The sequence below is a fragment of the Larimichthys crocea genome, chromosome VIII (assembly GCF_000972845.2).
Source record: "Larimichthys crocea isolate SSNF chromosome VIII, L_crocea_2.0, whole genome shotgun sequence".
NCBI classification, from domain to species: domain Eukaryota; kingdom Metazoa; phylum Chordata; class Actinopteri; family Sciaenidae; genus Larimichthys; species Larimichthys crocea.
This window is the reverse complement of record NC_040018.1, coordinates 9,328,677-9,343,820: the sequence shown is the minus strand read 5'-3', so window position 1 is coordinate 9,343,820 and position 15,144 is coordinate 9,328,677. Positions and strand designations below refer to the sequence as shown.

General features: G+C 41.6%; 1 long non-coding RNA gene across 1 annotated transcript; it reads left to right on the top strand.

Moving 5' to 3' along the window:
* Positions 1-5,799: 5,799 nt before the first annotated feature.
* LOC109139102 (uncharacterized) lies at positions 5,800-7,407 on the top strand. Its single transcript, XR_002042093.2, has 3 exons — positions 5,800-6,561; positions 6,784-6,848; positions 7,202-7,407. It is a non-coding gene; the product is annotated as an uncharacterized LOC109139102 (long non-coding RNA).
* Positions 7,408-15,144: the final 7,737 nt, after the last annotated feature.

Here is a 15,144-nt window from a genome sequence, read left to right as displayed (position 1 = left end):
CACAAGGGTTACATTGGTGCCGTGACTCGTCCATGACCACGCCGGACCGGGCGGATGTCTTCACTGCATCATTTTGGAACTGCATATCTTTTTTTTCTATATATTGGACTATAAGGACTATTTGTTTCACTGCTTGTATATTCCATTGGAACTGTCATTTCATTTAAAGGGGGAATTTTGCTAGCAAGTATGAGTTTCAGCAGATTTGGGGCCTCTGATATGACGCCTTTTGGTGTTGGTAGGGGTAGAGGGATGCATAGCACACCTGTCCCATTTTCCCTAGGTAACCATGATGACACAACTTATGGTAATGACACTGTGCATAGCCCCTTAAGGTGTAAGGATGTAGTGGTGCCCCAAAGCCAACCTATAGTTGAGTCGCATCCACCTCAGTCTACTAGCACGCCAGACCCAAACCCACCTCCTGTAGATGTGAAGTTAGTTGACCAAATGAGCTCTATTGTGCAGCAGATAGGACAGCAGCTAGCTGATAGTATTATGTCACACCTCAACGCATCAAACCCCATAGCTGCTGTGCATGTAAGTCATGAAGACACGTGTAATAAAAAGGAGCCATCCCCTAGCCACACACTAGACCTCTCCCAAGTCCAGCTGGTCACTCAGAGAGCAGTTAAAGACCCACCTGTGTTCCGAGGGGAGAACTCAGAGACACTGTCTGTTGATGAATGGGAGGACTTGATGAAGAACTACATCAGAAAAAGTGGCATTCAACTGGACAATCAAGCTGAGGAGATTCTCATGCATCTGAGAGGCAGAGCAAAAGATGTGGTGAGATTTGGAATAAGAAACGGTGAGATTGATGTCCAGTCTAACCCTCAGGCCATCTATGGACTCCTGCGCAAACATTTCAGTTCTAGCCATAGCTCCTCTGTGCCCCTTGCTGATTTTTATTCCACCTTGCCAAAAGAACAAGAGGATCCATATGAATATTGGCTCAAACTGAACAGAGCTGCCGATGTTGCTGCAGATTGTCTCAAAGAGCAGGGCAAGATGTTTGACAACCCCACTATTGAGGTCACACGCATGTTCATCAGGCAGTGCCCCAATAGAGATTTAGCTCTTACCTTTAGGTCCAAGACAATTGATAAATGGTCGGCTCGTGAGGTTCAGGAAGTGTTAGATGAATACCATCTAGAGAAGGGACTCAAGTCTTTTGCAGAGAGAAATAGCAGAATCAACATAAATAAAGTTGAGATTGGCCCAAATGCTACTCTAGTTTCAGATGTCCCAGACCAGACAACAAATGTGAGCCAAGACACCTCTGCTCTAGAGAGGTTAATAGGGATGCTTGAGAAGGTGTTGCTTCAAGGCTCAGGACATGCTCAGGCCAACAGAAAGCCGCGTCACGACAGACTTCCGAAAATTGAGGGGTTAAATGACATGCCATGTTCAGTATGTAAAGACAGCTCTCATTCTGCCCTCACACACTGTCAAGAGAACAGGCTGTGTTTCGTGTGTCACTTACCTGGCCATTCAAGACGCAACTGCCCAGAGGGAAGACGTCCTGGTTTTTCTGGCCAGCAGGGAAACTGAATGGTCTGCGCGAAGGGGAGGGCAGCGCAGATCAAGTGAGTGAACCTCCCACTCTGGATTTGACAGACATTGATGATTATGAGTCATTGTATCACGCCTGTAGCAGCGTTGTGCCACTACAGAAAACACTGATCCTGCAAAACCTACAGAAACTCTCAAAGACTGATAGCCTATTCTACACAAATGTGACTGTTGATAATGGACATGTTTTCAATGCACTAGTGGACAGTGGATCTATGGCATGCACAATAAGTGAAACAGTTGATGCAAAACTTTCACAGTCAACCCCAGACATTGAGAAAAAATCGGCTGCGGACTTTGTCATTGTTGGTTGTGGTGGTCACCTTGTCACACCTTCTGCCATGTATGATCTCACTACATCTGTTTATGGCTATAAGGTTGTAATTCCTGTTCTAGTTGTGCCAGGCCAAACTGATGAAATGATCCTCGGCAGCAGTGCCATCAAATGGCTAATTTCACAAATGAAAAAGACTGTTACCGAAGAAAACACCACCTCTCCACTAAACAGTCCGCACAGAATGATGAACTGCCCCATCTCGTCTCTTTGCTGTCCAAGTCAGAAGGCAGCACTCTCAAAAGAAGTGTCACTCTGCAGCCAATGTCTGAACATTTGGTGTGGGCAAAACTGCCTACATTGGATGTTTCTGCAGTGGGGAGTACAGTCATCATCGAACCCACCCAATGCAAGACCAGACCTGCTCAAATTCTGGTGGGGAGAGTTGTCACTTCCTTATGGGGAGATGGCTGGGTTCCTGTCAAAATAGTAAATCCCACAGAGAAGCCGCTCACCCTTAAGAGGAATGCTAAGGTTGCAGATGTGTCCCCCTGTCTTTCTGTGCAGGACTTACCTGAACCAGACCGTGTTCAATCCAGTACACAGTACACGCAGGGCTCATCACCTGCACTGAGATCAGAGGAGGAGATAACACGCATCTTGAGTGACATGGGCTTGCAGGATTTGGACCTCTCCTCCTGTGAAGTCTCCCTTGAGTGGAAGGATAAACTGCTGCAGATTATTGAGCAGTATGAGTCCATCTTTTCAAGACATAAAATGGATTGTGGCGAGGCAACAGATTTTGTCCACAGAATTCGCTTGGTGGACGACAAGCCCTTCAGACTTCCATACAGACGGGTCCCACCGTGCCATTATGACAAGCTTCGGACTGCTCTGACTGAGATGGAGGAATTGGGGATAATTCGCAAATCTCAGAGAGAGTATGCATCTCCCCTTGTCTTGGTTGTCAAGCCAAATGGTGATCTTCGCCTCTGCAATGACTTCAGGTGGTTGAACGCAAGAACGGTGAAAGATGCACACCCGTTACCTCATCAGACAGATGCCCTCGCTGCACTCGGTGGTAACGTGTTCTTCTCCACAATGGACCTCACATTGGGATTCTACAATGTCAGACTACACGAGGATGACAAAAAGTACACAGCGTTCTCCTCTCCATTCGGTCTCCATGAATATAACAGAATGCCCCAGGGCCTGACCAACAGTCCTGCCACTTTTATGCGCATGATGATGTCCATCTTCGGCGATAAGAACTTCACAAGCCTGTTATGTTACCTAGATGACCTTATGGTTTTTGCACCATCAGAACAGATTGCACTTGAGCGTCTACAAATGGTCTTCTCACGTCTCGCTGCCAACAACCTGAAGCTTTCTCCCAAGAAATGCCACTTTCTCCGCCGGTCTGTCAAGTTTCTGGGACACATCATATGTGAAGATGGTGTTAAGACAGATCCAAGCAAAGTGCAGGCTATCAGTGATGTGCAGGAAGCTGACCTGATGGAGCCTGATGGGAAAACACCATGTGCTAAGAAAATCAGATCTTTCTTAGGAATGGTTCTGTACTACCATCACTTCATTGAGGCATGTTCAGCCAAAGCTAAGCCACTGTTCAATCTCGTGGCTGAACCGCCCACACTACCAAAAAGGGGAAGAGGCCATAAACCAAAATTCAAAAAAGGTTGTGTGAGGCTGTCTCCTACTGACTGGACTGATGAATGCGGAGAAGCATTCAGGACTCTGAAACATGAGCTTGTGCATAGTGTCACTTTAGCCCATCCAGATTTTAATGCAACATTCATCCTCGCAGTAGATGCCTCCTTTGATGGCTTGGGAGCTGTTCTCTCACAGTTGCCCCCTGATGGACAGTTTGCCAGACCAGTGGCATTCGCCAGCAAGACCCTGTCACGCTCCCAGCTGAATTATCCAGCACATCGGCTGGAGTTTCTTGCTCTTAAATGGGCGGTCTGTGATAAGTTCAGCCATTGGCTCAAAGGGCGGTCTTTCACAGTCTGGACGGATAATAATCCGTTGACATACATCTTGACTAAACCTAGGCTGGACGCATGCGAACAGAGATGGGTTTCAAAGCTCGCAGTATACAGTTTCGATCTAAACTACGTCCCTGGCACAAAGAATGTGGTTGCTGATGTACTGAGTAGAGAGCCATTTGTCCAGTCATGCATAGCCCACCGTCTTGTAACTGAGCCTTATGCCTCATTGTTGGACCAAGTAAATGGGATGATGGATAGGACAGTACAAGATGCATTTCGATGTACTACTAACTGTCAGTTGGTTGTTGATCAGTCCGAGGAGGAGGCTGTTGACACTCCGCCTTCACCTCAAGGGTCCCTCTCTTCGCAGGATGTCTCAGCCGTGTTGGATGCACATGACTCTGGTGGTGTCAGCCAGATGAGAGGGACAGGTCCTGCTATTCCTCAGCTTGTCAGTGACGAACAGCCCTGCTCCTTACCAAAAAGTGAGCTGGATAATTTACAGGAGCAAGATGGAGTCTTGGGCAGAATCTCCTTTTATGTTTAGCGTCATAGGAGGCCCACTAGGCGTGAACGTGCTGGTGAGTCTTGTGGTGTAATGAAACTGCTGAGACACTGGCCCAAGCTCTCTATCAAGGATGGCCTGTTGTACAAAGTAAAGAAAGACAGACACATGAACAGGACAATTTACCAGTTTGTTGTTCCAGACTCTTTGAAAGCCCAAGTCCTCCATGGTCTCCACGACTCAGCTGGCCATCAGGGGCAGGCTCGCACGCTCTCCCTTGCTAGGCAGAGATTTTTTTGGATAGGGATGGAACGTGACATAATCAACCATGTGAAAAACTGCTTCCGCTGTGTGGTTGGAAAGACCCCAGAGCCTAATGATCGTGCTCCCCTTGAAAGCATCTGCACTACTGAACCTATGGAACTAGTATGTATTGACTTTTGGACTGCCGAACAGACTGACAAGAAGTGTGTTGATGTCTTAGTTGTCACAGATCACTTTTCCAAAATGTCACATGCTTTTCCATGTAAAAATCAGTCGGCAAAGCAGGTTGCCCGTCGTCTCTGGGATGACTTTTTCTGCATATACGGCTTCCCTAAACGCATCCATTCGGATCAGGGAGCGAATTTCGAGAGTCAACTCATTAAAGAGCTCCTGGAGATGGCTGGCATCCAGAAATCGCATACCACCCCGTACCACCCAATGGGGAATGGAGTCGTTGAGCGATACAACAGGACTCTCGGGAACATGATAAGGGCCCTACCTCCCCATTCCAAAGCCAGTTGGCCACAAATGCTTCGAATGCTGACATTCTGTTACAACTGTACTGCGCATGAGACAACAGGTTTTGCACCGTTCTTTCTTATGTTTGGAAGGATTCCACGTCTACCTGTTGATGTTGTATTCCAGCATGTCCTTCCCAGGGATGCTGTGGTTGACCACCATGAGTTTGTCTCTCGTCTGAAGCATGACCTGTCGGAAGCTGCATGCATCGCCCGGTGGAACAGTCGCACTGAACAGGCGCGCCAGGCAAAGAACTACGATCGCAAAGCCAAAGGATCACCCCTTGCTGTTGGTGACAGAGTCTTGCTTGCAAATCGTGGTGTAAAAGGGAAGAGAAAAATTGCAGACAACTGGGATTCTATAGTTTATGAAGTGACATCTGTGAAACCTGGAATCAATGTGTACTGCATCAGAGACCCTGTGACATCACGGGAAAAGGTTGTCCACAGAAACCTCCTGTTACCTGTGAGTTTTCTTCCACTGGAAGATGAAGCAATCTTGGAGTCAAGCAGCTTTTCAATTGCTGGAAGTTTACAATGTGACCCAGTGGTTCCTGCTGACATACAGAACAGTGAGACAAGGACAATTAACTGGCTCCTACAAATGGATGATGCAAGTGTTGGGAACACTACAGCCAGCCAACCTGACTGTTCTCATGTTGTGGCTGGAAGCGCCCCGCCCTCAGAGACTGAAGCAGTTGTAGTCCCATGTGCTGAGCTCCAGAATGCACTCTCCCTGCCCCTAGCAGATAAGGCTCAACACGTTTCAGAACATACCACTGACACACAGCCAGATGCACTCACACTAGACCAGGTAGTTTGTGCACAGCCACCTCTAGTTTGCACTAGGTTGGGTAGACCTGTTAGACCCCCAGCTCGACTCATTTGTGAAATGAATGAACAAGTTGTCGATGACTCTGTGTCAACAGTTGATTCTTTGTTTTCTTTTGTGAGGAACATGTTTTCTGGATAGAGTGCTATCTGTTATGGAGCTATTTTGTGTTTTTTTTTGCACTAGTACTTAGCTGAGGTATGTCAGAGTTATTTCTGTTATGGAGCAATGTTTACAATATAAGAGGTGTACATGGCATCTTTTGTGTCTTTGTTAGTAAGGGGATTGGCCGACCCCTTGTTGACTCATTCCCTAGTGGAAAGTTTCTAACTGACTTGAACTGAGTTATGCTCTACTCACTACACAACTGAAGTTTTGTGATTTGTTTGTTTTGTTTTATTGTGTATTGTACCCCAATTTAGCAGGATTTAAGGGGGGTGAATGTAACATAGTTAAATAGGTCTGAGTTAAATCCAGCTAAATGGGACAACTACGCCACCTGCTGTTGAAAAGGTTCGCCTGCATGAATGCTAAAAGCAAGGGATTGTGGGTAGTCCTCAAAGCGATGAAGGACTTATGAGGAGGTAAACGTGTCTGTAGATGTCCGTGGGCAAAACAATGTTAAATTACGTTATAACTTTATATAAGTTCAGCTGGCTTCACTTGGCTAAGTAGTGTGTGGTTCAGAACATTTTCGCCATGTTTTCATTAAGTTGACTATATGTTTTTCATGTGTTTTGTCGAGTAATATTATGTATAGCTAGCAGCTGTTAACATCGTGTCGTGTCGTGTTGTCGTCTCTCCAGACAGAGGCGCTGTTGCCCACGAGATGAGATCTACCTCCTTTTATACTTTCTTGTTATGTATGCAGGTATGTACAGTACGTTGTCCTATGATGCGATCTTGAAATATGTAAATGAGTTGACCGAGTGATGTTGCTGGTTGTTCGTCAAAGTGTTTTGTACTGTATGTGTTATTTCTAACTATGTAAAATAGGTAACAGTCCAGAGTATATTTGCATATTGCATGCAATGTCGTAATGTTTTATTGATTGCCCGAATGTAATCCACTATACGATCACTATTTCTTTATTGTATTTTACTGAGTGTATGACATGTATTAAGTAGTCCTAAAAAAGCGATGAAGGACTTATGAGGAGACAGAGGCGCTGTTGCCCACGAGATGAGATCTACCTCCTTTTATACTTTCTTGTTACCTATGCAGATGCAGATGTGAATAAACCTGCTGATACCACAAGCCAGGCCAGTTCCTGAAGGTTTCATTTTAGAAGGAAGACATCCCACAAGGGTTACATATAAACACGTTGAAAATAAAAAAAGGAAGCAAAATTTCATCAGGTGCTGTGGGTCTATTTGTGGTTTGAATCATCCGGGTCAACTCTTTCACAATGGAACACAGGATTGCTGTGGTTTAATTGCACTGACACAAAGGTTAGGCTGGTTTTCCTACATATCAGCTCTTTCTAAAAATGTTGTATCAGTCAGTGTGCATAATCCTCTGTCAGAACTAAAAACAGACTGAAAAATTACTTAAATATGTGTACGGTTTTCATGTACATCTTTGGAATTATACAATTTAAAGACACTCACTTGAAAGGCACACGTGTTGGCTGTCACTGCTGTGATCTAAAAATATTTTCATGTGAATCAGTTTTTTTTTTCATTCACTCATTTTAAAACATTTAAAACAGTAACTTCAATGTGTTTCAAAACTTCAGCAGGGCTCAGTCCAGCTGGTAGGACAATGATCTGCAGCTGTGCCACTGAGCTTGACCAGACTGGTGTGTGTGTGTGTGTGTGTGTGTACGCCCATCAGAGAAATACGCACAATATTGACAATATTTAAATTAGAAATATCAAACTTGCTTATCCTCCACTCCTCTCTCTGTTGAAATGTGAACACATGATCATCTTCAAATGTTTGCACACATCTGTGCAGCCGTGTTGCAGATCATGTCTCTGTATGCCGGTGTGTGTGTGTGTGTGTGTGCTCTTCTGGGACAGTTCGGTTTGTGTGTGTTCCTGCAAACATATGACACAAGTGTGACAGTTTATGCGTGTGTGCGCATTTCTGCATGTTGTGACGTACGTGTGTGTGTGTATGTGTGTGTCTGTGCGTGTGTTTAGTCTGTGAGATGCGTCAGTAACTGGGGCAGAACTGATTGTTGCTGATGGCTGTAGGCAAGCGCAGACCTACATTCTGCTCTGCCATACAGAGGAGAAGGAGGAGGAGGTGGAGGAGGAGGAAGGGTGCATTAGGGTAGTTTTTGGGGACTCTCCTGTATCTCCCACTTTCTCTTCTATGACAACCTCCCACACTCCATTTCTTGAAGCTTTCCAATCTTTGCTTCCCACTCTCTCCTCTGAACTCTCTACATCGCTTCATGTTATCTTAACACACATAAGATTGATCAGAACTTAGAGCCTTGTTTTCGAGATCTTGTGCTGGGGTTTGTTATTTCACCTTTATTAACCATGAGGTCACACTGAAGCTCTTCCACCTTTATTGAACCCAAGTTGTATTTACAACAGTAAAAGCTAGACATATTAATGAGAGGGATTATTTTCATTAATTGTTGATGTCTTTTATCTGTTTCTAAATATATACTGTTTGTTCCTTGATGCTGAGGTAAAATGTTGGTAATCTCTCTGGACTCAGGAGGCAGTTTTCCATCGATTAGTCCGTCCTGATGTTGCATCAGCATCGAGGTGGCTCGCTAAACTCTTGAGTTTGTTACCCATTGATTGGTGATGTCTTTAAAGACACTCCTGTCCCTTTGCCTGATGGGCTGTTGTTTGTAATCACGATTGTTATCTCTTGCTTGTAATCACAAATTTGTATTCACATGTGTGGCAGCCCATTGAACTGAGGCGAGAGTTTTATTTTGTTGAAGCACCCTCCACTGATTGATTCTATTGTGTTTTATTCAATGTCATTAATTACTTCCGATCTTTCCAGAAGGAAAGACGAAATGTGATCAGTGTTTGTCATTGTTTACATTCTCTGAAGTATTGCATTATTGCATTATTGATAACAACATTGATCTGAAATGCACTGTTAAAAGTAATCTCCACAGAGGCATCTCAAAGTATGTTAAAGAAATTCATGCAAAAAGAAAAATCCAATCAAAATAAAAGAGAATAAAAGAAAAAAAAAGCATAAAACGAGACAACTAATTTAAAATTTGACAAAAAAGAATCAGATATGTAATGGAAACAGGATGATTTTTTTCACTCAGCAGTGAATATATTAAATGATGATTCCAATTTACTACATTGTTTTCTTATTTTTCATTGTTTCTGCCATCATTCATATTGGTTATTGTAACATTATGCTCAGCAAAGTTAATTGCTGAAATCTCAACACAGAAACATCCACATACACGGTACAGGGAAGTTTGATGAGGCAGAAAACACACATGTATGGAATGAATGATTTTAGTCTGTGTTGTTCTTTAGACAACTGTCACATAGACAGAGAACCAGCCAAAGGAGGATTACAGATGACTCAAGATGTTGCAATTACAACCAGGTAATTTGTCTCTGTATGTCTTATGTCTGTCTCTTTCAATCAGCCAATCAACCAAATCAGTACCTTAAGCTACACTTAAGAGACACCTCAACACTCTCAATGAATTGATGCTTTTAAGAAGGATTTAGCAGATAATTCCTTCTGTATCGTCAGTGTTTTAACAATGGCACAGAAAGAAATGGGCGGGTGCTTTTATTTTGCTATTACTTAACTTATACCAGTGAGTGCAATTAACAGATTTTTTTTTTAAACAAGCTAATGTGTTACAACCCATTCTGTCTGTTTTTGAATACGGTGACAAAGAGAGGCACCAATTTACAGCCTCCAGTGGCTCACTGTCTCTGTAGGAGATAAATGGGCTTAATTTTATTCAGTGCTCAGCCTGCTTTATTGTCAAACCAAGAAAAGCTAAGCTTGAACTACAACTAAACACATATTGATGTCTCTGTTAACTTTACATCTTTTATCTATCGTATTATGATTGAAAGGTGAAAATGGAGATCACAAAGTTCCAACTTTCAAAAAAACAGTTCAAAATAAAGCCAAAAGCCAAAAAATGTTTCTCAAAGCTGAGAAGGATTGCTGTATTGGTTGAAAGTGAGAAATAAATGTCAAATTGAGATAAGATGTCCCTTAGGATTTTCCTGAGGGAAAATAATCTAAAACCATAAATAGTTAAATAGCCCTTATTAACCTTGGTAGAAATCAATGCGTTTCGACTTATAAAACAATTCTCAGTCTTTTATTTACAACTAATAATTATCAAGTCACACAACAAGAAAACCGCATAAAAGGAGTTCCATAGTTGGATTTACTTCTGAAGCTCAGAAATGTCACAGACAAACCTTTGTCCTCGGGGAGAAATGGCCTTTTTTTACGACGATGGTTTGACTTTTGAGTATGTCAAACCATCCTGACATGTTAAGGGATTACTTAAATAACCTGAACCTGAATTTAACCTGACTTCGGGTCCCTGTGGCCTGTAACTTTGATGTGTTATGTCATGGAACAGTTGATGCTTTGATTTGGCACAGGTGGAAGTAAAATATGTTTACGGTTAAGGTTATCACAAAATATGATTTTAAGTTTAATACAGTGCAATGAAGAAAGGACAGTCATCAATACTTTTTTTTTTTTTTTTGCCCAGTCAAACAAACCAGGTTGCAGTGTTACAGTACGTGACTTGAACTCTGATCTGAATTGTAGAACAGAGACAAATGGTAATTTGCTAATTTGATAAGCTTCACTGAAAATTTGGATAATTATTTATAGCGTATTCAGACTGACGACTCAAAAGCTAAAAATACAGATAATTGTAACATAATAAAGTTGAAAAAAATGATCTGCGGCCAATCTCCGTCCAAGCATGTAAAGAGGAAAGGCTTATTAAAGACGGGGTTAGTGAAAATGTAACGGAATATTATTATGTACGAGCAGAGGTTCTTCATTGTTCTGCTGACCTTTTTATGATTTCAATTATGTCTGCACTCTTTTTTTTTTACTGGCAGCTTTTCTGTACGTATAATCGACCTTTTGTCCTATTTTCATGTATTGTACTATGGAGATGTCATTACTAGACTTTTTAAAAACTTTTAAAAGAGATGCACAAGAAATCCTGTTTCATGAAAAGTAAAGCAATGACATAATACTGGATAAATAAGTAAGAAATAATAGATTATATAAGACTTTGAGGAAATACATGTTACAGCAGCACAGTTACAGGTTAAGTGTTATGTGTAAATGTCCCCTCCCCTTGCCCGCGCGTGTGTTTTGCTGGGCGTGGCCTCTGGTTCTTCCTCTCACCTGGGGCCTCATGTACAAAGCTTGCGTACGCACAAAAAAGTGGCGTAGGTCCTTTTCCACGCTCACGTTCAGATGTATCAAACGTGAAATGATCCTAGAAACGTGCGTGCCCCACGCCAACTTTCATAGCTGTCCTACGCATGTTTCTACAGCTATTGTTCCTTAGAGGTGATGCTGGGAAACTGTTAATAATGTGAAAACAAGTAGTCATCAGAGTGATGTGCACATCAGAGACACACTTATGAACAATTAACAATTAACTAAGAATACATTTGAGGTATTAGTACTGTAGTATTTCTACTTTATATTACTTAATACCTCTCCACAACAACTCCATATTAAACAGTACAGATTTTACATATAAAACATATGTAAATTAAGATACAGTAAAACATAATAATGTAATATCACTTATATAATATGGTGTATTATGAGTACTTTTATTGAGTATTTATGCAAGCTACACAGACTGTTCAGACAGAAAACATGCTGTGCATAAGCAGTGAATTTTTGTCATGGATAGGGGTCAAGGCCTACAGTATCTACAATATTTAGATCCCCCATGTTAGAAAATAGTCCCATGTTTGCGCAGAGTTCCCTATAGAAATGGGTTGCAATTACAGAAGGCTAGCATCAACAGCACAGGCACCAGAGAACACAGCAAAAACACACAACAGTGGTTATGTACAGAATACAAATGTTTATTATATGCCTGCCTAAAGTGATGCAATTATGATTGCTGTTCATCCCCCACCCTTAAATCTTAGTTAAATTATGTCTATAACACCAACAGTGGTGAAGATGCCATTAAATATATTGTAATGTAATGATTTAAATAGTCATATATCTTGTACTTTATGCATTGTTGTAACACAACCAGACATCATAAATATATACATATATACACACTTGTCAGTGTAACAGGGTGTTACATCAGTCAGCCCAAAATGGACTGTGGTCTCACAAATGTAGTGCCGTCCGTCATCACAAATACTGTCATCCCAGGAGTTCAACCAGTCTTCCGCTCCAATGCATGTTGGTGGAACAATGGCAACACAGTCCTGTCCTTTCAAGTCCCAGTTGGCCATAGCGTTATTTGGCTCCTGATCCATCCAATAAATGACATTCCACTCGTGTCGCCATTGACCCAGTAGAAGGTGCCCTCCTGGACCATATCTTGCAATCCAATCCTGCTGAATGAAATCTTCACTAGGTTCTGCTGTACATACTGAAAAGTCATGTTGGTCAACAATGCTGGTCTTCTTTATTCCAAACCATAGCCAGGTCACCCCCATAGTCAAGAACTCTATGCGAGCATTTTCCCACTTCTTTGGTTCGTGGACAGGATGAAGCAGCGTGAAGCGTGTCCGTCCAGCCAGGCGGGCAGTGTGAACACTGCAGGGTGTCTCTGTTGCAGAATCTCCAAATGAAGCCCCTTTGGTCGAGAACAGGATTGAAAGCTGGTGTTCATTAGCTGCTTTCAGCTGCATGGAGTTTAGCTGTTCATTCAATAACAGCTGGTGCAACTGTTTACTTTCTGCGCCTTGGAGGGGTGATGATCTTCAGTGATTCGTAAGTGGAGGTTAAGTTGTTTCTTCTCTTCTCTATGAGGTTAAAGTTTTCCAGAGTTGAATTTAGAAACATGTTAAGCTTTTGGTTCTCCACATCCAGTTGTTCTTTTCTTGAATCGCGTTCTCCAAGTCAGGTTCAGTTGTGTATTTTCTTGTGATGTTTTGTCAAGAGCAGGTTCAGTTGTGTATTTTCTTGTGATGTTTGTTTCAAGAGCGGTCAGTGTATGTGATGTTTCAGGGTTTCGCGATAGCAGACAACAAGGTGAAGTTATCCAGTGTTGCAGTTAAGTGCAGCTTCAGTTGTTGTTCTCAGTACCAGAAGGTGAGGTTCTGATAGGTGGAATTCAGAAGCTGTTCTCAGCTGAATGTATTCATTTTAAACGTATTCTCATTCATTGTTCCTCTAGACTATCTTGTAATTTTCAATCAGAAATTGCTTTTATTGAAGAGTGCACTGGTCACGCCACAACAAAGAGCACTATCAAAATCCCGATTAAATGCTTGCCAATGGATTGCAGTCTTTTTATCAAGATGTTAAATGTCCCTTCTGTGCCCGTTATAGCGTCATCTTCTATGCCTGTTTATTACAAACTTCTGTGTCTGTGATGTTTTCTGAGTCCTCATCAGGATTTTTCAAGTGGGAAACTGCCCAACAAAAGACGAAAGACGATCAAGTGAGTCTTATAGCACAATGACAGGAAAAAAACACATTACATTGCAGACTGACCTTTATGTTTTCAAGGCAAACTTGTACATATGATATTTTTCATCATTATCAAATAGTTGTAATCTGCTAGTCTCCTGCAGCCACTGGGGCAAGCTACGGGACAACTTATCCTGCAGAACGGATGGAACCTCTAAGAGCCAGAAGGACATGTCCCAACCATAGTTAATAAGTCACCATATGGCAATCTTTTTATGCAGTCCACATCTACCACATGCTGATATCAGTGTTGTAGTTCGTGCCATCTTCAGTTGTTTGTTCTCAGTACCCAGAGGGTGAGGTTCTGATAGGTGGATTCAGAAGCTGTTTCCGCTGAAGTTTTCCATTTTAACTATTTCTCATTTTTATAAAGCTAATCTTGTACAATACATTATTCAATCCAAAATGTATACTGCATCCAAACATTAAGTTACTACCAGCAAATGGAAATTATTCAAACTCCTCCAAAACTCCACAACTTTTACTCTTGATTTATTACCTCATTGGATTTCTTCAGTGTAAGTCATGTCACAGTTGTGCATATTCCTGCAACGTGTTCTTGAAGAGAAGGCTCCTTAGTATATTTTCTTTGGACTGTGTTCTTCAAGAGCAGGTTCAGCTGTGTCTTTTCTTAAAAAAATAAAGAGAGATGTTCTTAAAGCACAATGACAGGTAAAAACACATTGCAATTACAGATTGGTCTTTATGATTTTAAAAAACAATACCTGTTATACACTTGAAACAAAAATTATAAACGCAACAACTTTTTTTTTTTGCTCCCATTTTTCATGAGATTAACTCAAAGCTCTAAAACATTTTCTATATACACACAAAAATAATGATTTCTCTCAAAATATTGTTCACAAATCTGTGTAAATCTGTGTAGTGAGCACTTGAGATAATCCATCCCACCCACAGGTGTGGGCATATCAAGGTGCTGATTGGACCGGCTCGCACAATAAAAGGCCACCCTGAAACGTTCAGTTTATCAACAGCCAATGCCACAGATGTCGCAAGTTTTGAGGGAGCGTGCAGTGGCACGCTGACAGCAGAAATGTATATTCCTTCCCTGCAGAACTGATGAAACCTCTATATAATTTCCTAGTCACCATATAGCATATCCATTTATGAGCATATACTGTACACTGGTGTCTAAAATAACATGAGCTAAAATGTTGAAAAGGAACTGTATTCTTTTATGCACCGTCAGTGCACACGTATTTGTTTTTCATTGATAAATAAAAGTTATAAAAAATAAATAAAAATATACATGGCTTTATTTTATTTATTTATTTATATTTATTTTAATTTTTATTTTATTTGAATTTACTGTCAGATTCCACATATAAACAACATAGTTGCATGATTTTATTTTCTCTCTGTCTCTCTCTCTCAGATAGATAGATAGATAGATAGATAGATAATAGATCGATAGTATCAACAATAAAGTGTAGAAATTGGCCCTGAAATAAAACATCCTACAAAAGTCTTAGCATCGAAGAGGAGATTAAAATCATTTAGTCGTTTTGTCTCGTTCG